General features: G+C 47.5%; 1 protein-coding gene and 1 pseudogene across 2 annotated transcripts in view; one reads left to right on the top strand and one right to left on the bottom strand.

Moving 5' to 3' along the window:
- The window catches only part of LOC126538488 (FMRFamide receptor-like), a 1,022,731-nt gene that overhangs the window by 366,096 nt on the left and 630,116 nt on the right, over nucleotides 1-26,519 (top strand). The gene's annotated exons all lie outside the window — the stretch shown is intronic.
- The window catches only part of LOC126538438 (protein GVQW3-like), a 30,533-nt pseudogene continuing 12,384 nt past the window's right edge, over nucleotides 8,371-26,519 (bottom strand).

Below are 26,519 nucleotides of genomic sequence, written 5' to 3'. Positions count from 1 at the left end.
CTCAAGGTACGGCCGCGCCACCACGCGCAGCCGCCACACACGCAGGTTCAACCGGAATAGAATGCCGCCCCCTTCTCTTCCCCAGGTGGCTGGTAACGTTGGGTGCCTCGCGCGCGACGGAAGACGGCTCGCGTCCTCCTCGCTTTCCTCCGTTTCGTGCGGGCGTCATTGAGCCGCCATCGTCGGCTCCCCTCGCACTCTTTCACTCCCACATACACCGTAGGGCGTGTGGCGCCGGCGTTATGGCCCTTGGACTTTATACGGAACGTGACGGCGACAGCAGAAATCTGCCTGCAGTGTCCATGAAATTTCTAGCGCAGTAAAAACAGCCCGAGAGGTTATCGCTACTTAGTATTGCTTCGACTCTGCTGAGAAAGCAAGTCCACTTCCAGAAGCATCACTCCGTGCGTTGAGGGTGCGTTAAGGATATCTTGCTGGTTAAAATTAATCCGGAAGGAACCCAGTATTCAATTAAACATGCTTCACTCGATGGTCATGTCGCCCTCCAATAAAGTCAAATGCAGTGCCCGGCTTCAGATATGTTGGCTGCTGCACTTCAGCAACGGCGATTTGTGAGCTATAAGGTGAAAATTGCAGTGGTATTCTCAAGCTTAGAACAAGTGAACGAGCCTGACATGTAGGATAGTAAGACGGCTGAAGTAACTAAGGCCCACAGATTGGATATAAGACTTAAAAGGCATTTGTAATTACGACAATACAGTTATTCAACGCTGGCTTCTTTGTTCATGCCAATCACGAATCACTAAGGAAAGTGAATGCACGTTGTTTCTTACCTATTTGCTTTGCGGCACCTTTACTTGGGTATTCCACAAACATGAAATGTAACAATTTCTATAGGTATATAGTTGTATCTATGACGGCCGCAAGGTGGAAGTTAACTGACGCTTCTGGTCGAGTACTGTCTGTTCTGATACCGTGTGTCGTCGCTTAAACATGGGCGTTTAGAACCGTCGAGACTTCGTTCGAAATTTGCCCACGGCGTCTTAGTTTGTGGGCGAAGGCGCCACGTGGTCGTTTTGAAACCATAAAAAGTTTGAACAGCCATAAAAATAAAGTGAACCCTGTTCCTGTCATTGTATAATAACGCTATACTTCAGACTTTTCTGACAGGCTCAGTATGCAGCACAGCTTGTGCAACGCTGCGTTTATTCGGCCTCGCCGTCAGCGATTGTTATGGCTTTCAACAGTGAACTATCTACAAGATATCTTCTTTTAGAGTAAGAAAAGAGAAGCACACGAGTCCACCGGTTCGTCCGACGCTCGAGCAATACTTTTATATTTCCGGCAACGGGACGCGCACCCACGGACCGCTCCTGCATTGTTCTGGCGCCTCTGGTGCTGCAAGCCATGAAACGCTGTGAGTTCTCGTGCCCGTTTATTGTTTTCAAACAAGCATAGTTCCCGTCGAGGCCGGACATTGCCATTTGCCGCCTTTCTTTGCGCTTCATTCCGTACTTTTGCAAGTTATACTGCAGCCAATGCGGTATGCATAGTGAGACATGAAAGTAAGGTTTACGGGTTTTTTATAGTTGCGATCAGCTCGTCAAAGTGATTATCAAATAGAAAATTCAATAAATTGGAGTGGAAACACGGACGTACATTTATTGAGTGAAATAACTTAACAACCAAAATAACAACGAGACCATTAAAATAGCGTCATTAGAGGAAATAGCAAAGAAAGAAATGAAAACAAAATCGGGAGAATAGGGTGACAAGCCACCATTCACAGCATCAAATGTAAAGCCTTCTTTGACAGATGCAGTGGATTGAGATGAAGTGGCCAATAGAAATGCAGCAGCATTATTTAAATATTCTAACGGGGCATTTGGACAGGCCCATGCGCGCAAGAGGGAGACGAAGGGGAAGTGGTAGACTGTCTACTGCAGCTGTGACATATGTACAATCCTGCGCGTTTACCACTAACTTTTTCCTATGCCTATAGTCGTATATATGTTTGTGCGTCGGCCATGTTCTTCGTAACATTTGGTGGAGGTTCTGGGTAACGACTCAGAACGGAGCTTCGCGGTGGCCGCCGCTTCGGTATTTCACCGATGTCGCAGGAGACGGTGCCTAACGCCTGTGTCGACTGCGTCGACTCTCGTTCTCACGCGTCCGCGAAATCTGGGAACTTTCTGCGCCACCGATGGTGCCGATGTCAACGACTGGCTGGAGATGTATGAGCGGGTGAGCAGCCACAATTAATGCGATCCCACAGTGATGCTGGCGAACATCATTTTTTACGTAGCGGGAACAGCACGAGTGTGGTTTCAAAACCACGAAGCAGAACTTCGTGACTGGGATACCTGCAAGCAGAAGCTGCGAGATCTCTTCGAAAAACCGTTAGGTCGGAAGGCCATCGCCAAGAAAGAGCTGGCATCACGAGTCCAAACGTCCACCGAAGGTCACGTCGCCTATATACAATACGTGCTCACACTCTGCCGCACGGCCGATGCTGAAATGATCGAGTCTGACAATGTCGGGCATGTCTTAAAAGGTATCATCGATGACGCCTTCAACCTGCTGATTTGTAAGAACTGCATGTGCTTCGGTTAATGACGTTATCACGGAGTGCAAGCGTTTCGAGCAAGTGAAAAAGCCGTCGTATCTACCAGTCATTTGCACAGCTTCCCAATACCGCTGGGAGCTCGTCTTGTGAAGACCGGCAGAACTTTCCTGCGTGGCAGAAGCTGACAATCGGGACTGGGACAGAACTTTGCCCTGCGTGACATTAGCATACAATTCGTCACGTCAGGATACCACCGGTTTCTCGCCTTTCTACTTCTTGTTTGGTCGCCGCCATATCACTCTGTCTTTTGACACCCTGATACCTTCGGTGTCGCCACACACCACGCTCATGACGCCGTTGGTCGGTCTCATATGGCTCGTCAGATTGCCTATGATTGACTTAAAGCGGCTCAGACGTCACAAAAGAGTCGCGACGACAGTCGCCACAGAAACCTTTATTCTATACCTGAAATCTTGTTCTTCTGTGGACTCCAATTCGCCCCGTCAGCCTGTCCGAAAAACTGCTGTCATGCTCTACCGGGCCATACCGGGTATTACGAAGATTAAGTGACATAAACTACGAAAATGCCCCTGTTGAAGACGCGCCATCGGCATCCTAGATACGAAATGACGTCGTCCACGTGTCCTGCTTAAAGCCATGCTGGTCATCTTGTTCGCTATCATTATAGCAAGCGCCGGGTCTGTGCTCCAACCCCCCCCCCCTCCCCGGGGTGGGGGTAACATAACATAACACCCCCCGGGGAGGGGGGGGGGGGTGTTATGTTAGGGTGCATTTGGACAGGCTCATGCGCACAAGAGGGAGACGAATAGTAAATGGCAGACTGTCTACTGGAGCTGTTTGTACCAACGTGTGCGTTTACCGGTAACTTTTTCTATGCAAATAGTTGTATATACGTTTGTGCGTGAGCCTTCCTCTTCGTAACAATATTTACAGGTTCAAGATGGCGGTGCAATACGTTGCGGAGAAAATGAAAGAGCAGTGATTGTCCACAGCACGGAATCCGTGGTTGTATTATTATAGCAATTCTATAGTGATTATCAGCAGTGTTCACCTGCTTTTTGCTCAGTACACCCGCTATGGTAACATTTGTGGACGTAACCGTTCGCTACTACACCGCGCAGGTTAAGGTCGACTCGGAAGCCAAATTGTCCGTGGTTCGAAGCAACTTTCCTTCGGTGCAAGCGCAACTTGGGAAGGTGGACACTGCGCTCGCATACCCTGGGGGCCAGTCACTATGCGCGCCCGGCTCGTATTCGGCGCAACATCGATGGCATGGAAGTATCAGCACTCAGCGCCTTTACGTTGTCTATTCCCTTGTTATGCCTCTCCTAGGTTTATCGGCATTGGAAGCTCTTCAAGTTATTGGATTTCTCGGTGAACTCGAACCTCCCGCAGCAACCACGCATGCCAAGCATTTCCGTGGACGCGGCACGCTCAAGGACGAGTACACCATCCGTGTAAGAGCGCCACCATGACGACGTCATTTTTTTTCGCCAACATTTTACAGCCATCTAAAGCGCCTCTTCGCAGTTCTCGGAGTGTTCCGCAATGCCGGTCTCCAGCTGAACGCCTCAAAATGCCGTTACGGACGCGGTGAAATAAACGCACTTGGCCATCTCTTCAAAGTCGCAAGTGTCCAACCTGATCCTGAAACAGTTCGTGCCGTGAAGAATTTCCCTGTATGTTTTTGGGCTAAATACGTACGCAGCTTAATGTTCCTATGCTTCTATTTCCGACGTTTCATTCGTAATTTCGCCTACATTGCGCGTCTTCTTACACCTCTCCTAAAAAATACGTTGCTTTTACATGGAACTCGCCCCAACCTGCTGTGTTTCCGGCGCTTATCGATGCTCTCACGACTTCTGTTTTAGCGCATTATGATCCGACTGCACCACCCGCCGTGGTTGCTCAGTGGCTATGGTGTTGGGCTGCTGAACACGAGGTCGCGGGATCGAATCCCGGCCATGGCGGCCGCATTTCGATGGGGGCGAAATGGGAAAACACCCATGTACTTAGATTTAGGTGCACGTTAAAGATCCCTAGGTGGCCGAAATTTCCGGAGACCTCAACTACGGCGTGCCTCATAATCAGAAAGTGGTTTTGGCACGTAAAACCCCATAATTAAAAAAAATCCGACTGCACCGACAGAACTCTGCACAGATGCCAGCGGCCATGGGATCGGTGCCGTCTTGGCTCAGGTTCAGGGCGGACGCGACTGTGTTATTGCGTACACTAGCCGCCTCCTATCCGTAACGGAAAAGAATTACTCAATCCCAGAACGAGAGTGTCTTGCTTTTGGGAAGTGCGGCGACGGGTCGGATGGGCTCCACATCTGCTCCTCACAGAAGATACGTTTTAGGCGAAATCACCTCGACATCCATATTCTACGTAATCATCGTGTGTCTGAAGTCAGCCAGAGCATGTCAACACCGAACTTGAGGGTGTAAGTGCTATATTTTGCATTTTACGGTCACATCAAGTTTTGAAGCTGGGCCGCCCCGCTGATCCCTCTATGCTAGTGGCGAGGCATAGCAAAGGCATTGGCCGCTGCACCGCTGCAGATGGCGAACGAGCTGCTCAATACCGACGCCAACAAAACCCACCGATTGTCCACCGGGGCCCAGGAGGACGAGGACAGGGAAATTCTTGAATCGCAAGGACTTCTTCCGCCCGCTGAGGAGAACGAAGAAGACAATGAGCCTTGGATCAATGTTACCAGTCGTGCCCGTCGTCGTCGGCTGCAGACACGCTCGACCCCGCCACAACTATCCCGAACGCCACCGAAGCCCGTTCTCCGCCAAAGTCGACCGGCGATGCGCAAGCCCCGGCAAACCCCCCTTCCTGCCGATGATTACAAGTTTGCGGTTCGTCCACGAAAGGGCCTGCAGCTCAACAAGGTGAGCCCAAGGAAATTAGTAGACGCCATCACAAATGAGGAAAATCTACAAATCGGCACCACCGGATTCAACATACGCATCGACGAAGACCAAAACATCCTTGTTCTGAGCACTGTCTGAGAAGCTACGGCCTCAGCACTAAGAAAGATGCCGAAAATTACAATTGGTGCAACAACATATGAAATTGCATCATACGGAATTTCGCCCGACAACTCTTGCAAAGGGATGATATACAACGTCGATCACGACACCACGCCCGTAATGTGACTTAAACGCATTGAGTCTCCCGGATACGTGGCGCTAACATGTAGAAGACTGGGAAACACAACAACCGTGGTTACCACATTCCTTGGAAATACAGTTCCATATGACATGGAATTTTCCAGCCTTCTGTGGTGCTACCTCTACAAGAGAACCATGCCGCACTGCCGAACCTGCGACGAGACAGCCCACAGAGAGGACGTCTGACCGCGGCCCCCCGCCACACCCAAGTGCAGGGAGTGCGGCATTTCGCTACCAACGGAGCAGCACGAGTGCCACTCTCGGTGCTCTCTGTGCCGCGGAAATCACCCGACGGCAGCCAAAGCCTGCCCCAAGAAATTCCTGCCGCCCGTCAACCGCCGGAAACTGCAGCAGGCCCTGAGAGCAGGCTCCTCGTCTCCCAGGCCACGTGGCGAGCGCTCAGCATCCCGCAAGTCGCGGTCCCCGAAACGACGTGGAGCTGTCCTGGAGAGGAGCAGTTCCAGGCCGCGTTCCGGTTCCGGATACAGGCACAGGACTTCATCGCGATGACGGACGCCATCCCATGGCAGGACTTCGAGCCGTGGTCGTTTGGCAAGCGGCAGGAGGAGAAGCAAGGGAGCAGCGCAGGTCATGCAGCAGGTGAGCTGGGCACAGGTTGTTTCTCCCAAAGCTCGTCCGCTCCTCCTGTTGACATAGAGCTGGCACAGGCACACGCCCACATTAGGCGTCTCACTGAAGAGAACGCAACACTCAAAGCAGAAATCATTAGCGTACACGCAGAATTTGTAGCACTTAAAGATGAATTGCTTAAAAGAAATAGCACTACCCCTACACAAAACACTTCAACCCCACCCCCGGAGAAGCACAAACGGGAAGAGCAGCGAGCGCACACAGTCACTTCAAATCCCACACCACAACGAGCAACCGCGAGCCCACTGCACCGCAGGGAGTCATGCCCGTCCAATATGCCCCCCTCCAGAAGGTAGAGGAGGTAATAAGAAAGGCGATTCAGAGTCTTCAGACATCCCTACAAGCTACTATGCAACAACAACTCACAGCTATCAACAGTTTGACGTAGTAGTTCTGCGGAAACCCGCAAGGTGGAGAGAAGTAATGAATAAAGAGGAAATCAGACATCCACCCGTTCGTAGCAATTTCTACAAAGGAAACCCATACGGGTTCCTCGAAAGAAAAGCCTCATAGTTGAAGAAATACTCGTCTTGGTCCGGGACTCGTACGCGGGACCACCGCCTTTCCGGGGCAGCCGCTCTACCATCTAAGCTAACCAGGCGGCTAGCAGATGGCAGGGCGAAGTCGAATTTGTCGACAACACGAAGCAAATGCAAGAGTTTGACGTAGTAGTTCTGCGGAAGCCCGCAAGGTGGAGAGAAGTAATGAATAAAGGGAAAATCAGACATCCACCCGTTCGTAGCAATTGCTACAAAGGAAACCCAAACGGGTTCCTCGAAAGAAAAGCCTCATAGTTGAAGAAAAATTCGTCCTGTTCCGGGACTCGAACCCGGGACCGCCGCCTTTTCGGGCAAGCCGCTCTACCATCTGAGCTAACCAGATGGTTTCCTTTGTAGCAATTGCTACGAACGGCTGGATGTCTGATTTTCCATTTATTCAGCTATAAAACAGTCAGCGGCACAACAACAAGAATTCACAACTCAACAACAACACTCTAACGCTCAGTTGGCGGAACGCATTATGAGACTAGAGGAACGCATACTAGCACTGGAAGCTTGTCAAAGCTCATCGACCCTACCAGACAGCTCATCTGGCCCTACCAGATTTGCCAGATTCTCTAAGCTCCCCAGAACCCTGTCTTGTGCACGCATCACCACCCCTTAATTACCAAGATGGCTCCTCCTCAGCATATATGCAGTAAGCGCGGGGGCTCCCCAGGCGAAACCATGGTGTGGCAGTGGAATTGTTGGGGCTACAAGAACAAGTATATATCACTGATACAATACATTGCTACATCAACAAGGCCACCTGAAATGATCGGACTACAAGAAACAAACACACACGTCCGCCTACCCGGATACATCATGTATGTATCCGGGTAGGCGGACCGATACATGTACAGGTTACAGACTTCACACCCTGGTCAGTAAGAAGCTAGTGGCCGTTCAACACCATCTCCAACCATCCGAACCGCTTGCTATTCTGCTCGAAATTATCCCACAGGCAACAAAGAAGGGTCCCATGTTTGTTCTAAACATCTACTGTCGGCCGAAAAGCGCGCCATCGGTCTTCAAACAGGTTTTGCAGCAAGCCACACACGCAGCAGGCGACCATCCGCTTCTAATAGTGGGCGGCTTTAATGCAGCCCACCCCCTCTGGGGTTATACGTACGCCGAGCCCAGGGGAAACCTGCTTCACAATGTTATTGAGGACATGGATTTCAACCTCGTCAACAATCCAAGGGATGGCACGAAGCTCGGCACAAGTGTTCAAAGAGACACGAACCCCGACTTTACCCTCAGCAGAAGTATACCGCATGCTTGCTGAACCAATCTGGAGGAGTACCTAGGCAGCGACAACGCGCTGCTAGCCACCACTTTCCATAGGCTCGAATACAAATCTAGGATAGGCACTTCTCGCCTCACGGATTGGACCAAGCTGTGGGAGATAAGAGAACAAAGAGCTACAAACGAACAGAGCCAACTGCTTCAGTCAGTGGAGGACTGGATCACTCAGCTTTGCCAGGATGTGAAGGCGCACACCAAAATGCTTGAAACATCCGCCACCACTCCGAGCATCCACGCTCGCTTGCTCCACATGTTGGAAGCCCAGTGTAGCCAGCTGAAGCGTTGGAACAGGCAAAGATTAAATCGCAAGCTCAAGAGGCGAATCGCTCTACTCACACAAGAGGCTGCGGAATACGCTACCACGCTACGCGGAGAAAATTGGCTATCCCTCTGCGACAGCTTGAGAGGAAGACTGAGTACTTCCAAGGCGTGGAATTTATTCAGGTATTTCATCAACCCGGCCAGCAGCAAAACGGATTCGCACCTCAATATGTCCTGAGTAATACACCAATTTCCAGGAAAAGATGCGGACCTCCTTTTGACTCCCAAAGCCCAGTACTACCCCACACAGCCATCGGAGCCTCTGCCTCCCTACACCGGCACCCCTAACGAGCTCCTAGATGAGGACATTCATCTAGGAGGCATACACAAGCGATACGGGACTACCCTCTACAGTCTACACGGACGCGGGGTCTTACCCCAGAGGCGCTGCCACAACAGCCACCATAGTCGTCAACAAAGAACATCACAGCAGCATTTCTCTCACAAGAAACAATCCCCTCTAAGCCGAGGAAGCGGCCATAGCCCTCGCGCTCTCCCAAACAGAGGTTGAAGTCGTAGTGACTGACTCCCAGCAGGCGTGCCGCAGCTTTCCTAGCGGCAGGATTCATACCACTACGCTCCAGATCATCAACCAAAAGCCGCCAACGAGATCAGTCATGATCATCTGGGTGCCAGCTTATCACGGCGTTCCTGGGAATGAGGTCGCCAACCACTTGGCTCGAGATTTGACACACCGAGCCGACGCTGAGGAATCTGAACCCGAGCCCATGCACCCTCTAGTCTCGTACCAAAACATCACACAACACTACGAGCTAGCCCGCAGGACATATGCACCCCCACACAAGTCGCTACCTAGAAAGCAGGAGTGATTCTTCCGAACTCTAGAGGTTAATACATTCCGCCACCCAACCAGAAATCACCTCCTTGCCCCTACACAATTCTCTCCGCAATGGCGCTTCTGCGCAGAGCCCGGGTCCCTCAAACAGAGAGGGGGAGGGGGGTTGCGGAGCGGCACCATTAAATCCTCCGAACCCTTACCACACCAAGGAGCTTTGACAGAGAGCCTTGGCCAGCTCCAAACTCGAGGACCAGCAACGGCTGATTGTGAGGGCCCAGGACGCGGCCCGAGCTCAAAGCATTCTGGAATGAGGGCACCTCTCCAAAGCTGCATTCATCCAATAAAAATGTATATTCTCTCTCTCTCTTGCTTTTGTCTGGACTGTCGTCAAATTTCTTCCGTACGTGTTTGGCCGCACCTCTATCGTCTTGACTAATCATCATGCCCTCTGTTGGCTTTTTTCGCTCAAGAACCCTTCAGGCCGCCTCGGTCATTTGGCTGTGCGCCTCCAAGAATACTCGTCTTCGGTAGTGCACAAGTACTCTCAGGTTGATCAAGATTCCCTTTACTTGCCATGGCATCCAGTAGATTCCCCTGACCTCACCGAGCGTGACACCAACGCCTCCGTCTTGTCATCTCGGCCCTCGTTAATATACGGGATGAACAACGCAGCGACCGGGCTTTACGTTCTATTATCGACAGTCTTAGCTCTCCCACACCTGATCCTTCACTCCACTTGTTCGGCCTTCACTATGACACCTTATATATCGATACTGATTGATTTATTTGCTTCGTCACAGTACAGTGTACCAGGAGGTGGAGGGAAAAGCCGTTGAAATGAGAGCATGAGGGACCCTCCGCCCCCTTTGTGAACAATGGCAGCAGATGAAGGACGTCATAATATCAAAGCATTTTTTCTTTCTTTTTTTTTAAAGTGACAGATTATTTTACGTGAAGATCAAGACATAAAGAAAAAACTGAAAACATAGTTTATACATAGAATATACAACGAAGAAAACTGCTGCAATCTTCTGCAATTAAATAAATTGCTACATAGTTTATACAACAAAAAGATCCGCTAATTCTGCGACACTTAAATGAGACACATCTATACCTTTGCTAGTGTAAATATTTAGAATTCGCGGAAGAGTACATCGAAGTATCTGAAAGCCATAATTACTATGAAAGTAAGGAACGTTCCACATTTCTGTATTTCTTCTTTCATAGGCCTTTTTCTTTAAGCAAAGATTCGCCATCTCCATGAACAAAAAGTTTGAGCGTTTCCAGCTAAGACAGTACTCTCTTAGTGGTCTGTATTGATATAGGTCATTCACTTTGATTATCCTATATTTTTAAATAGTGGGTCGCTAGGTGCTAGAACTATAGCGTTGTCTATCAGCCTCAGCACATTATTCTGTATTCTCAGTATTATCGTTAAGTTTGTTTGTGTAGTTGTTTCCCAAACCAAATAGCAGTAGTTAAGATAAGAACTAAACAGCGATTTGTATATCAGTAACCTCACCGAGTTGGGGATAAGATACCGGCTACGGCTTAATATTCCAGTTATCCGACTTAGTTTTATTTGAATGTTATTGACGTTGTCATCCCATTGCAAAGAACTGGAGAAATGTACCCCAAGCACTTTCACTGACTTCATTATTTCTATATCTGAGCCTCTAAATCGAAGGTTATTCTGGAAAGTCACTTGTTGACCTTTCGAATGAAAAACTACGGCTTTTGTTTTAGTTGCATTTATTTTTAACCTATTGTTACTTGTCCAGTTGTTTAACTTCTGTAAGACGTCATTAGCTTTACTAGAAAGAATAAGATCTGATGCTGAGGTGACAAATATACTCGTGTCATCTGCATAGATAATAAACTTAACTTCTGGGGAGATATGGACTATGTCATTGATATATAAAGTGAACCAAGAATGCTTACCTGCGGTACACCTGAAATTATTTTCTTCTTATCTGATACGAAATCATTTGTACAAACAAATTGACACCTATGCGCCAGGTAGCTTTTAAGTAACGCGAGTGGGAGCCCACGAATGCCATAATGGCTTAATTTTTCAAATAAAATGCCGTGGTGAATATAGTCAAATGCTTTTATGAAATCCACAAAAATTCCGACTACTTTAGTTTTTGTTCAAACATTTGTAGGATGTATTCCTTTTGATCCAGTAGGGCGAGTACTGTAGGCTTATGTTTTTGGAAGCTATGATGTGATTTTGTCAGGAAATAATTGGTGCAAAAACAGGATAAGCGACTAAAAATAATTTTTGTGAAAACCTTTAGAAAATACGGGGAGAATAGATATTGGTCGATAATTGGCAACCTTATGCTTGTTCCCCTTTTTGTAGAGAGCTATTACGCGTGCCATTTGCATTTTGGAAGGAAAAACCCCTGTAGAAATGCAGAGATTAAATATGTGTGTTAGTGCTGGACTAATCTGATAAATCACATATTTCACTGGTTTTATAAGCATGCCATCTGCGTCGCAGCTGCGACTCTTTCTTAAGCCAAAGAAAACTGTGCGGACTTCTGGTTCAATAGTACCTGCTAAGAAAAACGTGCTTGTAGTTTCTGAACCCGGAGTTCGGCAAGCAGCGGGTGATCTGTCGTTGAAGTCTCTGTAAACGAAGTAATCATTAAGAACATTGGCCATATCCACCCCACTGACCATGGAGCTCCTCCTTAATTTGTTCTGTTCTCGGATTTCGACCCATCAAAGAATTTATTTTGTTCCATAAGACATCTGCTCGTTTTGAGCACAAAGTAAATGTTTGTATGTGATACAGCTCCTTTGATTTCTTTATTCCTTTACTGAAGGCATTTCGGAACTGCTTAAAAGCAATTAGGTCCGCCTCCTCGCGCGTACGCATGAATTTCCGAAATAATCTGTCTTTTTTGTCAATTTTACGCAGAAGTTCGCCACAATATGCACCCAGACGGTCCTGAACGTCCTGTCGTCGTGCTTTAGCATCTGCGGTCAGTTGTCCTCCGACAGCTTCACAATGAGCCAACTGCTGGCCACCTTAGTGCCGCCCGCACTTATGACCTCATCAGGCGCCGTTTCTTCTGGCCTGGCCGACATATTGTTGCACGGAGTGGTAGACGCTCCGTGCAACAATATGTCGCTAGCTGCGACCAATGCCAGCGCCGCAAGCGGCCAGCTGTGCTACTTGTCGGTGTGCTTCCTCCTATCGACATTTACGCCGAGCCATTCTTTACGATAAGGCGATAAGTTTATGTAGAAAGTGTCGCTATAAGCGACATATTGGGCGACTAGAGAAAGTTGCTGGCCTTTTGTTTGTGTCATATTATTTAAATAATTCTCACGGAAGCAATCTCGTGATGATAGTCGATGTTATTGCTATTAGTATTGACAGAATGTAGCGACACACCGTATTGCCACCGCCGAGACGCGCGCCATGTAGGAGGCACATCTCTATCTCTCTGAACACACTGTGCCATCTAGTGGCCACGTGCGCGACTATATACTCGGACAAGACTGTGTGAACGTATATTGTAATGGTTGGGACCAGGCATGAATTAGGTGGTAGCTGGCCCATGCCGTCTTCCGACTCGTCCACGCTGAGGACGTTGTTGAAGGGAAGGACTTGTTCTCATCGAGAACGAGGAATATGGGATTTATTTACACTATCTACATGAAGGGTCGAAAACGTTACATTTCATCAATCTAGCATTACTGAAAAAGAATGCACACCAGCCGTGAACGGCTGCTTAAAAACACTCTGTCCTCCCTAGATCCTTAGACGAGGGAAAACTGCCGTTCAACCTTCGACCAAAGGGAGCGTCCAAAGCCATTGTAGTCGACCCGCCTTTGGGGGAGGGTGGGTTCACACACTCATTTCCGCACTTTGGTTTCACTGAACACACCGAGGTGAGAGGGTTCTTAGAGGCAGGGGTCTTGACCCATGCAGGCGCCTCTTGATCCCAGATCTGACCCCGCAGTCAGTAGCCACCGCGTCTGTCCATTGACTCTGACGACCTCTGGGGCCCGTGGGAAAGCACCGCAAAACATCCCCTTGGAGGAGTTCCCCCGCTCCGAGTAAACCGTGAAGGCGACAGTGAGTGAATCGACTAACAATACTCGGCCCACCGAACGTGGCTAGACATGCAGGCGCCGTGGGGCTGCTGAGGCGGCGCATTCTCGTCTTTACAAAGCGAGTCGTCGCAGCGGGCTGAGGAGGGTTCGGAGGTCGCTTCTCCGAAGATCGTCGGCCCCCGCAGGCTGATCGTAACAATAATCATTCGGTACCCGCTTTCAGGTACCCACTTTCAGTGGAGCAGGGGCCCTATAACGTAAAACTATTCCAAAATGTTTTTATTCCAATCTCCTGACGCCACATTTGCGTAACCACCGACGCAAGCATCGGGCTACGTGCAAGCATCCGGCTACTGTTCAGACAACCCGCAGGGTTGTCTGAACAGACCCATCAAACGCTGTCCTCTTTTATAGGATGTCACTTTCGTTTACATTAAAAACGAATAACATTGCCTACACTGAGCGGCTTGTCTTAAATAATTCGCTGACAATAAGCGAGGAGCACGCTCAAGTGGAGAGGGATTCGATGGGGCAGAGCCAGTGCACTGAAAATCGTTAACCGGATGAAGAGGGTGGAGCTGGCGTCTGCGATTAGTCCGCTTTCCCTTACTTAGCTTGCGGTGGCTAGTCGGATATCACTGCGGCATGCAACGGAAAGTTTAGAATGCCGCTAAAACGGATCCTCAATAAAGAAGAGTTGGTACAGCAAGGTCGTAAACGTGCCGAAAGTGCTCGAAAACGTCACCCGCCACGCAATAAGTTTTATTGTACTCAAATAAACCCAAGCTCTCCGGCAGGTGCGAGACGCCAGTGCCTGAGCGATCAGCGGCAGCCATCCTTTATTCCTTTCGTAACGGGGCAGCCTGCGGCTATTCAGAAGAAAATACAGCTTTGTTCGGCTTATAAATGCATCTTTACCGCGTGCACGTCACTCTGACACAATGAGTTTGCGCGCTTTTGTGACGTCGCGTGACAGGCAGGTGAAGTGGGTGCAGCCCGAAAACGTTTTACCAATAGCCGAGGGCTAATGGAGAAAAGGGGTTGAATCAGAAATAATTGTTTTTCTTTTTTCTGTCAAATCATGCATAATCAATGTGGCACGTCAAATCAGATGGGGAGCTATCGCGCTTTTCGTTACGTCGCGTGAGGGACAGGCGAAGTGGGGGTGGTCCAAAAAAAGTTTTTGAACAATTCCGGTGGACTGATTGCAGAATTGGAATAGAAAAGTTTGGAATACCTTTACGTTATAGCACCCCAGCATCTGTTGTTCGCAGATGCAGAAACACAGCGGCGCGCAATGCAGATTTGTGAAATTTATTTGCATTGGCAAGTTTTCTGAATCGCGCCGCTATTACAAACGAGCGGGGGCAAATGGGTTGGGAGAAACGAACGCTTCTAATACGTTTAATAAAGTGAGTGCGGTTAGGGAAGAGCTAACAGAGAAATAGATTGTATAAAATTACTGCTTCTGTAATAAATAAAAGTAATTTACGTAATGCAAGAACAATTGCTGTTAATTCAGCCGAAATATATGTGTGAAGCCAGGCAGGGGAATTCTAAAAGACTAAATCGTAGATGCCGATACAATGCCTACAGCTATCTTACCTCCACAGACGAAAGCGTCAGCCGCTATCACGGTTTTATTTCTAGTTGTGCAAGGTGGTCCTTTAAAATATTATTTAAGAATTTATGGAACATCTGTCTAGCGTTACTTCGAAAAAAAATGTCATTGGATCCAATATTAGCGATCAGAGTAGAGCTGCCCATATGTATCGCACAGATGTGAATTTATTTATTTATTTATTTATTTATTTATTTATTTATTTATTTATTTATTTATTCATTTATATCAATAGTCTCTGGAGATTAGGGTGTCACAGAGAGCAGTGTGCTGACAATAATCGCAACTTTAATGGCGGCAAAGTCTTCGGTTGCAGCGATGGAGGCGGGAAGCTTCAATCACTGTTTGTTTGCAGGAAGTAAGAGGCCTGGGGAGTGTTAGTGTGACATAAAGGAATTTTAACCTTGACTCTATGACGGATACGTAAGGACACGTAATCTATATGGTGGAAAAAGTCGTTTTTAAGTGTTGGGTTAGTGCAAAAAATTGTGATAGAGGTTCAAGCGGAAGCGCTTGCGGCCTGACCAAAATAACGGTAGACCTAAATTAGCTTTTTATGGAGAAAGGCTGGCGCAGCGGAAGTAATTAGAGAGCACATATCGGGCAGTGCGGTTCTGAACAGATTCGAGGGCGGTGATTAACGCAGAGCTAGATGGGTCCCAAACAGAGCAAGCGTATTCTTATTTTGACGTAACTAAAGTTGCGTGTAATTTATTCTTTAAAAAATCGGGCTAACATAGTTAGCACAAAAATAACTTGAGGGCACCGTAAGCAAGACGACTGATATTTAAAAAGATAAACATGAACATGGTTAGTTCTCGCGGTTTCGTGACGACGCCTGAAATAAAGGCCAAGTTGGCGCAGCCTAAATACTTTTCACCAATAGCGGAGGGCTAATGGCAAAAAAGGTGGCAAATCATAAATCAATATTTTTTTTTTTTTACTTCGGTCTAATTGTGCATAATTAGCGTGCGCAGGCCATATTAAACGAGCAGTTTTTGTGGTGGTCGCAACGTCGCTTGAGAGACAGGTGAAGTGGGAGTGGCTCTAAAAAATTTTGAGCAATCGTTGAGGACTTGTCGCAGAAATGGAATAGAAACCATTTGGAATAGCTTTACGCTACAGCTGCCCAGAGGCACAACATCAAGCACCCTGCGCGCACTTAAGCACCGATCAGAATAATGTACATACACGTGTTTTTTGTCCTTTTCATCACTTGCGCAGCTGTATTGAGCCCACCCGCACCACTGGAATTCTGGCGCTTTTGGTGCTATCCTTTCAGAGCCGTCCTTCAACAATTTTGTGGTTCTCGCTTTCTGTGAATCCATACGACCTTGCAATATATATGTGCTTTTACACTATTTACCTAGTTTAGCGCTAGAACGTTATCCAGTGAGGCGAGTCTAGCAGTGCTATTTGAGGAATTAGAGGGCAGTAAATGGGATATAAGAGGGCTCAGTGAAGTTAGGAGGAACAAAGAATCATCTAAACTGCTAAAAAGCGGGCATGTCCTGTGCTACCGGGGATTAGTGGAGAGACGAGAACTGGGAGCCGGATTCCTTATTAATAAGGATATAGCTGGTAACATACAGGAATTCTATAGCATTAACGAGAGGGTGGCAGGTGTTGTGAAACTTAATAAGAGGCACAAATGGAAGGTCGTACAGGTCTAGGCACCTACATCCAGTCATGGTGACCAGGAAGTCGAAAACTTGTACGAAGACGTGGGATCGGCGATGGTTAAAGTCAAAACAAAATACACTATACTGATGGGCAACTTCAATGCCAGGGTAGGCAAGAAACAGGCTGGAGAAAAGTGAGTGGGGGAATATGTGTTCTAGGAATAGCAGGGGACAGTTATTAGTAGAGTTTGCAGAACGGAATAATATGCGGACAATGAATACCTTCTTCCGCAAGCCGTATAGCCGAAAGTGGACGCGGAGGAGCCCGAACGGCGAGACTAGAAATGAAATAGACCTCATACCCTGCGCTAACCCTGGCATCATACAAGAAGTGGACGTGCTCAGCAAGGTGCGCTGCAGTGACATTATGATGGTAAGAACTCGAATTAGCCTAGACTTGAGGAGGGAACGGATGAAACTGGTGCATAAGACGCCGATCAATGAGTTAGCCGTAAGAGGAAAAATAGAGGAATTCCGTATCAAGCTACATAACAGGTATTCGGCTTTAATCAGGAAGAGGATCTTAGTGTTGAAACAATGAACGACAATCTTCTGGGCATCATTAAGGAGTGTGCAATAGAAGTCGGTGTTAACTCCGTTAGACAGGTTACCAGTATGCTATCGCAGGAGACGAAAGATCTGATCAAGAAACGCCAATACATGAAAGCCTCTAAACCTACAGCTAGAATAGAACTGGCAGAGCTTTCCAAGTTAATCAACAGGCGTAAGACAGCTCACGTAAGGAAGTATAATATGGATAGAATTGAACATGCTCTCAGGAACGGAGGAAGCCTAAATGTAGTGAAGAAGAAACTAGGAATAGGCAAGAATCAGATGTATGCGTTAAGAGACAAAGCCGGCAATATCATTACTAATATGGATGAGATAGTTCAGGTGGCAGAGGAGTTCTATAGACATATACAGCACCAATGGCACCCACGACGATAATCGAAGAGAGAATAGTCTAGAGGAATTTGAAATCCCACAAGTAACGCCGGAAGAAGTAAGGAAAGCCTTGGGAGCTATGCAAAGGGGGAAGGCAGCTGAGGAGGATCAGGTAACAGCAGATTTGTTGAAGGATGGTGGGCAGATTGTTCTAGAGAAACTGGCCACCCTATATACGCAATGCCTTATGACTTCGAGCGTACCGGAATCCTGGAAGAACGCTAACATATTCCTAATCCATAAGGAAGGGGCCGGCAAAGATTTGAAAAATTATAGACCAATCAGCTTACTGTCCGTTGCCTAAAAAGTATTTACAAAGGCAATCGCAAACAGAATCAGGAACACCTTAGACTTCTGTGAACCAAAGGACCAGGCAGGATTCCATAATGGCTACTCAACAATAGACCATATTCAAACTATCAATCAGGTGATAGAGGAATATGGGGAATATTACCAACCCCTATATATAGCTTTCATTGATAACGAGAAAGCGCTTGATTCAGTCGAAACCTCAAAAGTCATGGAGGCATTACGGAATCAGGGTGTAGACGAGCTGTATGTAAAAATACTGAAAGATATCTATAGCGGCTCCACAGCAACAGTGGTTCTCCATAAAGAAAGCAACAGAATCCCAATAAAGAGAGGGGTCAGGCAGAGAGATACGATCTCTCCAATGCTATTCACAGCGTGTTTACAGGAGGTATTCAGAGACCTAAATTGGGAAGAATTGGTAATAAAAGTTAATGGAGAATACCTTAGTAACTTGTGATTCGCTGATGATATTGCCTTGCTTAGTGACTCAGGGGACCAATTGCAATGCATGCTCACTGACCTGGAAAGGCAAAGCAGAAGAGTGGGTCTAAAAATTAATCTGCAGAAAACTAAAGTAATGTTTAACAGTCTCGGAAGAGAACAGCAGTTTACGATAGGTAGCGAGGCACTGGAAGTAGTAAGGATATACATCTACTTAGGACAGGTAGTGGCCGCGGATCTGGATCGTGTGACTTAAATAATCAGAAGAATAACAATGGCTAGGGTGCGTTTGGCACGCATTCTCAGGTCATGAACAGGAAATTTCCATCATCCTTCAAGAGAAAAGTCTATAACAGCTGTGTCTTACCAGTACTCACATACGGGGCAGAAACCTGGAGGCTTACGAAAAGGGTTCTACTTAAATTGAGGTCGATGCAGCGAGCTGTCTAAAGCAGAATGATAGGTGTAACGTTAAGGGATAAGAAAAGAGCAGATTGGGTAAGGGAAAAAATGCGACCTGATGACATCTTAGTTGAAATCAAGAAAAAGAAATGCGCATGGGCAGGAGATGTAATGAGGAGGGAAGATAACCGATGGTCATTAAGGGCTACGGACTGCATTCCAAGGGAAGGGAAGCGTAGCAGGGGGCGGCAGAAAGTTAGGTGGGTGTATGAGATCAATAAGTTTGCAGGAACAACATGCCCATAATTAGTACATGACCAGGATAGTTAGAGAAGCATGGTAGAGGCCTTTGCCCTGCAGTGGGCGTAACCAGGCTGATGATGATGATGATCACGATGATGATGGCTCTATTTACGGGGTCAACACTGTTGCGTCATCTGCGGTAAGGGACGCCTCAATCTGCAACATTTCTCAGCAGCCACATAAGTGCCGATGGAAACACTATCAAAATGAGACACTAACATGCTCATTTTTGCTGGCGTAGTCACTCATTTTTCTACGATACCACATTATTGCTTGAGATGAGACGGCGCCTTTATTATGTGGCTTCCGTACCTATGCGTTCTGACTGAGCCTTCTTAAGTTTTCTTTCGGCTCATATCTGTCGATGCTGAGAGTAACACATCCTTTAAGAACTGCCAGATTCACTTTCCACTTAAAGAACTGCTGGGTACGGTTGGATAGCTAAACACACATTTGGTAGGAATGAAACAATAAAGCTGGAAAAGTTTGTTGCTGAAAAAGCAAAACAAGAAGTGGTCACCGAGGTTTTATCTGTTGTAGAAGAAAGGCTTCCTAATATAGAAATCAGAACATTACTCTGTAATTATTTCCACTCTGGCAGGATTGCTTAGCTTGCTGATGGGGAACGTAGCTTGGATGCGGTACATGACCGAATTAAACGCAAGTTGATAAATAAACATGGGACCTTTATTCTTCCCCCGATAAAATCACTCTCGCTCGAAGAAACAAAATGTTTAGACGTAATGTAGCACACCGGAATTTAAACAGCAGAATATCACCAAAATATTTTGACTCGCTTACATATACACTAAGCCTCTCTGCAATGTGGACGACATCGCCCAACGGCCGAACATTTCGCGCGATGTGCCTGGAAGATCCCGTCCAAAAATGCTTTGCAACCAAAATAATGATTCTAGCGCGTGCAGCATGAACCGGTGAAAATTTCCAGGAACGAGGATTTAAGTCCCGGAGCTGCTGACACATAAGAGTGAAGTTTACAGTATGGGAATTAACTTGGAATTCCCCTAGAAGTGGCGCTACGGGAGTTGATTGGTGATATACGTTGTAGCCAGAGCCCTCGATGACAGAAATGTCTTGCATCACGTCAAATAATACTACTGAACAGCACGCAACATAGGAAATATCTGCGCCTTCCATGTCTTTGCATTCTGGCCATGTAGTTGGTCCTATAGGCGGAGAGGTAAAGGAGGGAGGCTAAATCATATGCACAAGAACAAGTAACATATGTCGAGTCTACAAATATCAACGGTATGTTCACAAAAAAACACGAGCTTGGTGCGTTAATAATGGTTGCAACACCGGCACACTTCTGCTCACCGACATTTGACTTTTAGATAAGGTATATGGGATTCCTAATCGGGTTCTTTTGAAAGAAGGGGTATGGCGTCTTCTAAAATTATGATGCAAATAGAATTAGTGGAACCTTTTGGTTGCTGTTATTCAATTCTTCTGTAGCGTGCCTCATTCCTAATGGTGAAAATACAGACTTGGTGTAGTGTTTTCATGCTATAAGCTTTACGAACTTTGCTATAGGCGTTTGGTACAGCTCTCAGTCATTCCACAGTTTCCTTTAGTGATGACGGCGGTTATGCGCTACTTCAACTTTCCTAACATCGTCTGGTCGAGTACATGCCGTTTTTTCTACTGTTCGTGCATTCGACTCGGTTTATCACTACTTATTCACGCTTTTCCTTTAAAAAAAGTTAGTTTTTTTCAAGATGACCTATCGCAACCGCATCATCATTTTTATAGTTGAAGTACTAATGCTATCCGATAATGAATTATCACGATTAGTGCGATTTGCCGCTCGAATAAAAATACTTCATTTCCCACCTTACGCAACAATATCTTATGGTAGGACTGGAGATAAAATTGCAGTTATACAGCTTTACTAGCCCATTGCCCCTAATTAAAAGCAATTTGGCATCAGCATCATACAACGCACGCAATTATCACAAAGTCAGCTTCCACAAGCAGTAGTTTATAGCATAGACAAACATATCCAATGGGCTTAGTATAGCATTTTATCTGAAAATAGCATTTTCAGCATGTAATAATAAAGATAAGGCATACATGTCACTTAGCCCACGATTCCAGCGGGCAAAATTGTCAACATCGTTATTTTAATAGTTGTTAAGAAAAGAAGGCAATGTAAAGCGCAGACGCTGTTCACTAAAATTCTGATTTATATGTAAAGCAGGGTTTGGCTACTGGCTAGTTGGTATTCCATTGTTTCAAACATCACTTACAGCACGAACATAGATAGGGACAGTCTACAGTACAGTATACAGTATATTGTTTGTTCGAAAGGTGTTGTGTGCAAACACCATGAAATGCGGTCGCTCTTATAGAGGGCAGACAGGTAGATGTCTTAATTTTATGTTGCAAGAACATAGCAAACAAAAAGGGCGGGAAGGGTTTCTAGGTGTCCATTGCGTACAATGCGGCTGTAACGCGCTTTTTTTAAGATACCACCATCTTAACGAGGCGTCCTAATGAATGCACTAGACTTATCATTGAAGCAGCAGCGATTGCTGAAGGGGAATCGGTTAGTAAGCCGTGAATTGCATTAACAGATAAAGAAATGGTTTTTTAGGTCGCACATGCGCTCTCATTCATTTTAAGGCAGCGCTCATGATTTCTTTGAAGTTTGAATGCATACTCATGTTGGTTTCTTGCTTTGGGGTGGGGGGCGCCTTTGTCTAGTTGTCTGGGTATATATGCGTGTTACTCAAAATAAAAATCACTTAGAAGTCAGCGCTTGTCTTCGTCGTTCATTTGGTTCCTGTCTACGTACGCGCCATAAGTGATGTTTGAAACAACTGCAGGTAAAACCCAAGTCTTGTGTTGTCTTATTAGTTATTGCGATATACTTTGCTCTAGCTGTGCCACACTCCAGATTACGCAAGTTTCTTTTTGCCTTTATAGTCTAAATTTTGCACTTGGCCGATGCTTCTATAAGTTATATAGGTTTATTATCTGTTTTTTTGTTAAAGTCGGCGTTTGGAGACTCATACGCTCTATTTTAAATGGAATGGAGATATTTTTATATTCAAGTGAATTATGTGCATATTAGGATATGTAGCGGTTTCTTATAAAAGATCACAATAACTTGAATGCCAATAGAATAGTGAGCCATACGCAAGAGAGAGAGAGAGTGAACTTTAATGAGCACCAGCACTTCAGTCGGCTGGGCCTAGGCCACCCACGATGGGACGTCGAGGTCTTGCCCCTTCGCCGCTTCGTAGGCCTGCTGGGTCGCCCAGAGTTGCTCGTCGAGATGGGAGCTGCGCAGGGCGGCGTGCCATCTCGACGAGAGGGTCACGGAATTGAGCTCTTGGAGTTGATGTTTGCACTCCCATAGCATTTGGGGGAGTGCTGCCGATTCAGTTTTACAGACCTTGCACGTCTGGCTCGGGTAGATGTCGGGGTATATAGTGTGATAGCGTGTGAGGGAGGGGTATGTATTCGTCTGTAACAGGCGAAGGGTGGTTGCCTGCGCCCTGTTTAACTTGCGGTGAGGGGTGGGGAAGGTTCTTCTGGCGAGGTAAAATGACTTTACAAGGTCGTTGTATCTTGTAAGGCGGTCGCGTCCTGCGGGTGCACCTGCACCGCCTCCAACACGGTTGACTAGTCCTCGTGCTACGGAGTGTGTTACCTCGTTGAGGTTGGTGAGGTGCGGGTGGACAACGCCGGCGTGTGCTGGGATCCAGACGAGCGTGATTTGATTTTCAGACGAATGCGGGGCTTGTCGTAAGATACGAAGTGATTGATGAGAAACACGACCTTTGATGTAGTTGTTGACTGCTGCGCGAGAATCGCTCAGTATGGTGTGACAGGCTGGGTGAAGAGTGGCCAGGGCGATGGCCTCTTCCTCGGCCGTCTCGGCATTTTTGGTAATGATGCTGGCAGCTTGTCGGAGCAAGCCGCCTGCTGTGGTAACCGCCACAAAGCGCCGTCCATCTTGGTATTCAGCTGCGTCGACGAAGGTGACGCCCGCGGTGTTGGCGTAAGCTTTGATGAGGGAAGTATCTCGTGTCTCCTGCGTTCTTTGTTGTAGTCTCGGTGCATGTTTTTCGGAATAGGGTCGGCGTGTATCCATTGCTGAATGCCGCGTGGTATTGGGTGTTTGTCTCCATGTTGACGGTTGTAGGTGATATTAAGCTCGTTTAGAATGCTGCGGCCCGTTTCCGTGAGAGTAAGCCGCTCTAGTTGAGATCGACGTTGGGCCTCGATTAACTCGTCTAGCGTGTTGTGGATACCTAATTGTAGTAGAAGTTCCGTGCTGGTGTGGTTGGGTAGTCCTAAGGCCTGCTTATAGGCTCCTCAAATGATGATGTCCAGTTTAGTTTTTTCAGCTTTGTACCAGTTGAGAAAGGGGGCAACATAAGTAATGTGACAGACGATAAAAGATTGGACAAGGCGGATGAGGCTGTCTTCCTTCATACCCCCTCGCCGGTTCGTCACTCGTTTCAGCAGTCTGGATGTATTGGCGGTCTGTCGAAGGATCTTTGACATAACCGTAGAGTTAGCTCCGTTGGCTTCTTTGGTCATACCAAGAACGCGGATGCAAGGGACCACGGGTATAGGTCTGCCATCCCTCAGGTTGAGCTCTGTTTCCTCGTATTGGCGTTTAGTGGTGGAGCCCCGCGGGGGGCGTCCATGGAGTGTGGGGTGGTATAGGAGAAGCTCCGACTTTTCAGGGGAACAGCGGAGTCCCGTGCCTTCAATATAATTTTCTACGACGTCAATGGCGTCTTGTAGGGCAGTTTCGATTTGGCCGTCACTGCCCTTTGCAGCCCAGATTGTAATGTCGTCGGCGTATATGGTGTGTTCAATGCCGTCGAGTTTTTTTAGTTCTTGTGCTAATCCGAGCATAACCAGATTAAACAGTATTGGGGAAATCACAGAGCCTTGCGGTGTGCCCGTGCTGCCGAGGGAGAGTTCCTCCGATCGAATTTCTCCGACCGACGGGAAGGTCTTCCGATTGGATAGAAAGTCCCTTACGTAGTTGTAAGTGCGTTCTCCAAGGTTGAGCAAGGAGATGCGCTCGAGGATGGTGGAGTGCCTTATATTATTGAAGGCGCGCTCGAGGTCGAGGCCCAAGATCGCCTTCGTGTGACGGGATTTGCCATCTAGGATTTAAGGCTGAACTTGGAGCATAGCGTCTTGGGTGGAAAGATGCTGTCTAAAGCCAATTATCGAGTGGTGGTAAGCACATGTGTCTTCGAGGTGAGTGTTTACACGGGTTAGGAGTGCGTGCTCCATGACCTTGCCTACACATGAAGTTAGCGATATGTGCCGGAGATTGGCGAGGCCAGATGGCTTACCGGGATTGGGGATGACAATTACTTTGACCGTTTTCCATGTCGGTGGAATGGATCCCTGGCGCCAGCAGTTGTTGATGTATTCGATGAGTTGTTGCACCGAGGGGTCATCTAGATTTCTTAGTGTTTTATTCGTAACACCATCTAGGCCTGGCGCCGAACGGCTGTTCAGCATATGAAGGGCAGCATGAATCTCTGCCACGCTGAAATCTTCATCAAGGGCAGGGTTGGAGGTCCGTGTGTATGGGCCTTGAGGTTGAGTGGGACCAGATGGGATGTACTTTTGACATAAGCTATTCTTAACGTGGTCCTGGCCATGCGTCTTGCTTTCTGTGAATATAAGCTTGGTGAGGCGATCTTGTTGATATGAGCGGGTGGTGGTGCTATCAATCAAATGTTTGAGGATTTTCCACGAGCGGGGTTGGTGGAGTTGCCCGTCTAGAGAGTGACAGAGCTCTGTCCATTGCTGTTGACTTAGAACGCGGCAGTGTGCTTCAATTTTCTTGTTGAGAAGTGCGACCTTCCGTCTGAGTCTTCTATTGAGCCGTTGTCCCTTCCATCTATAGAGGATGGATGATTTGACCTCGATAAGATGGGCGAGTCTACTGTCCATGCGCTCAGTCGGGGCGTCTGTTGTGATAATGCGGGTGGCCGATTTAGTGTCAGACAGTAGATCGCACGACCATGATGCTATGTCGGTAATGGGAGTGTCTGTCGTTGCTGTTACACGGCGTTTACGGAACGCATCCCAATCCGTCCAAGTAAAGTCCCTTGTTCTTCTCATAACGGCTGTTAGGTGTGGAAGAGTAATTTCGATGATAGAGTGCTCACTCTCGAGGTCGTGTTGGGCGTTGCGCCAATGGGCGTTGTCTGCGTTTTTGGTGAAAGTGAGGTCTGGCGTCATGACTCGTTCAGTAGAAATGCCGAGGCGAGTGGGTAAGCAAGCAAAAAAGAAAATAAGTTAGGGGGTTTTACGTGCCAAAACCACTTTCTGATTATGAGACACGCCATAGTGAAGGAGGAGGAAAGAACTTTATTGTGTGCCCTGCGAGTTGGTGGGGAGGGCCAAAGGCCCCGCTAAGGTGACGGCCAGGAGTTCGTGGGTCATGGAGGCATCCTCGGCCCGCTGGACGGCCCATAGTTGATCCTCGAGGGCGGGGCTGAGCAGCGCGGCTTCCCAGCGCGTGCGAAGGCGCTGCTAGAGGCCGCGTTTTCTTTATTGTTATTTATCCCTCGGCATTCCCATAATATATGCTCCAGAGTGGCTCTGGATTCGCATGTTTTGCACTTGTCCGTAGGATATACATCCGGATATATGATGTGCGAGAGCGCAGGATTCGGATAGGTCCTAGTTTGTAACTGCCCCCATGCAACAGACTGCTTTTTGCGTGAGGTCGCGGGAATATGCGCCTCTGTAACCTATAATGTTTCGTAATGTCATTCTGTCCTTCCACTCCCACTCATTTACCGCACCGTCACGTCCGGAGGGTGTCGGCGCGTCACTTGCGACTGCGGCTCGGTCCGTAAGCCCTCGAGCCGCGTCGTGTGCGGCCTCGTTGTTGCCGTCCTCCGCGAGGGTGTGAGTGGGTGTCCAGGTGGTGTATATCTTTCTTTTGTAATTTTGGCCTCCTGCAAGAAGAATGCGTAGTGCCTCCGGGGAGATTCGGCCGTTGGCAAAATTTCTTATTGCCGTCTGGGAGTCGCTGACTATCACGGTTGCGTTAGTCTGAGCTACTGCGAGCGCTATGGCTACTTCTTCAGCTATCTCGTTACTTGTGGTGCGTATCGTCGCGCACGTCTTGCACCGTTTTTCCCTACCGATTACGGCTGCCGTAAACCCCCGCCTGCGACTGTATCGAGCCGCGTCTACGAACACTGCGCCCTTGTCGCTGCCGAATTTCTTCTGTATTTGCTTCGCTGTGTTCTCTCTTCTGTCCTTATTGTGTTCTGGGTGCATGTTCTTTGGCATGGGAGGTATTACCAATCTTTCCTACGTCTTTCTCGGGATGTCCACCTTGACACTGTGCTGTGTGTGGTAACCTATAT

This window comes from Dermacentor andersoni, chromosome 4 (assembly GCF_023375885.2).
Source record: "Dermacentor andersoni chromosome 4, qqDerAnde1_hic_scaffold, whole genome shotgun sequence".
Classification (NCBI taxonomy): domain Eukaryota; kingdom Metazoa; phylum Arthropoda; class Arachnida; order Ixodida; family Ixodidae; genus Dermacentor; species Dermacentor andersoni.
This window is presented reverse-complemented; position numbering and strand designations above follow the sequence as displayed.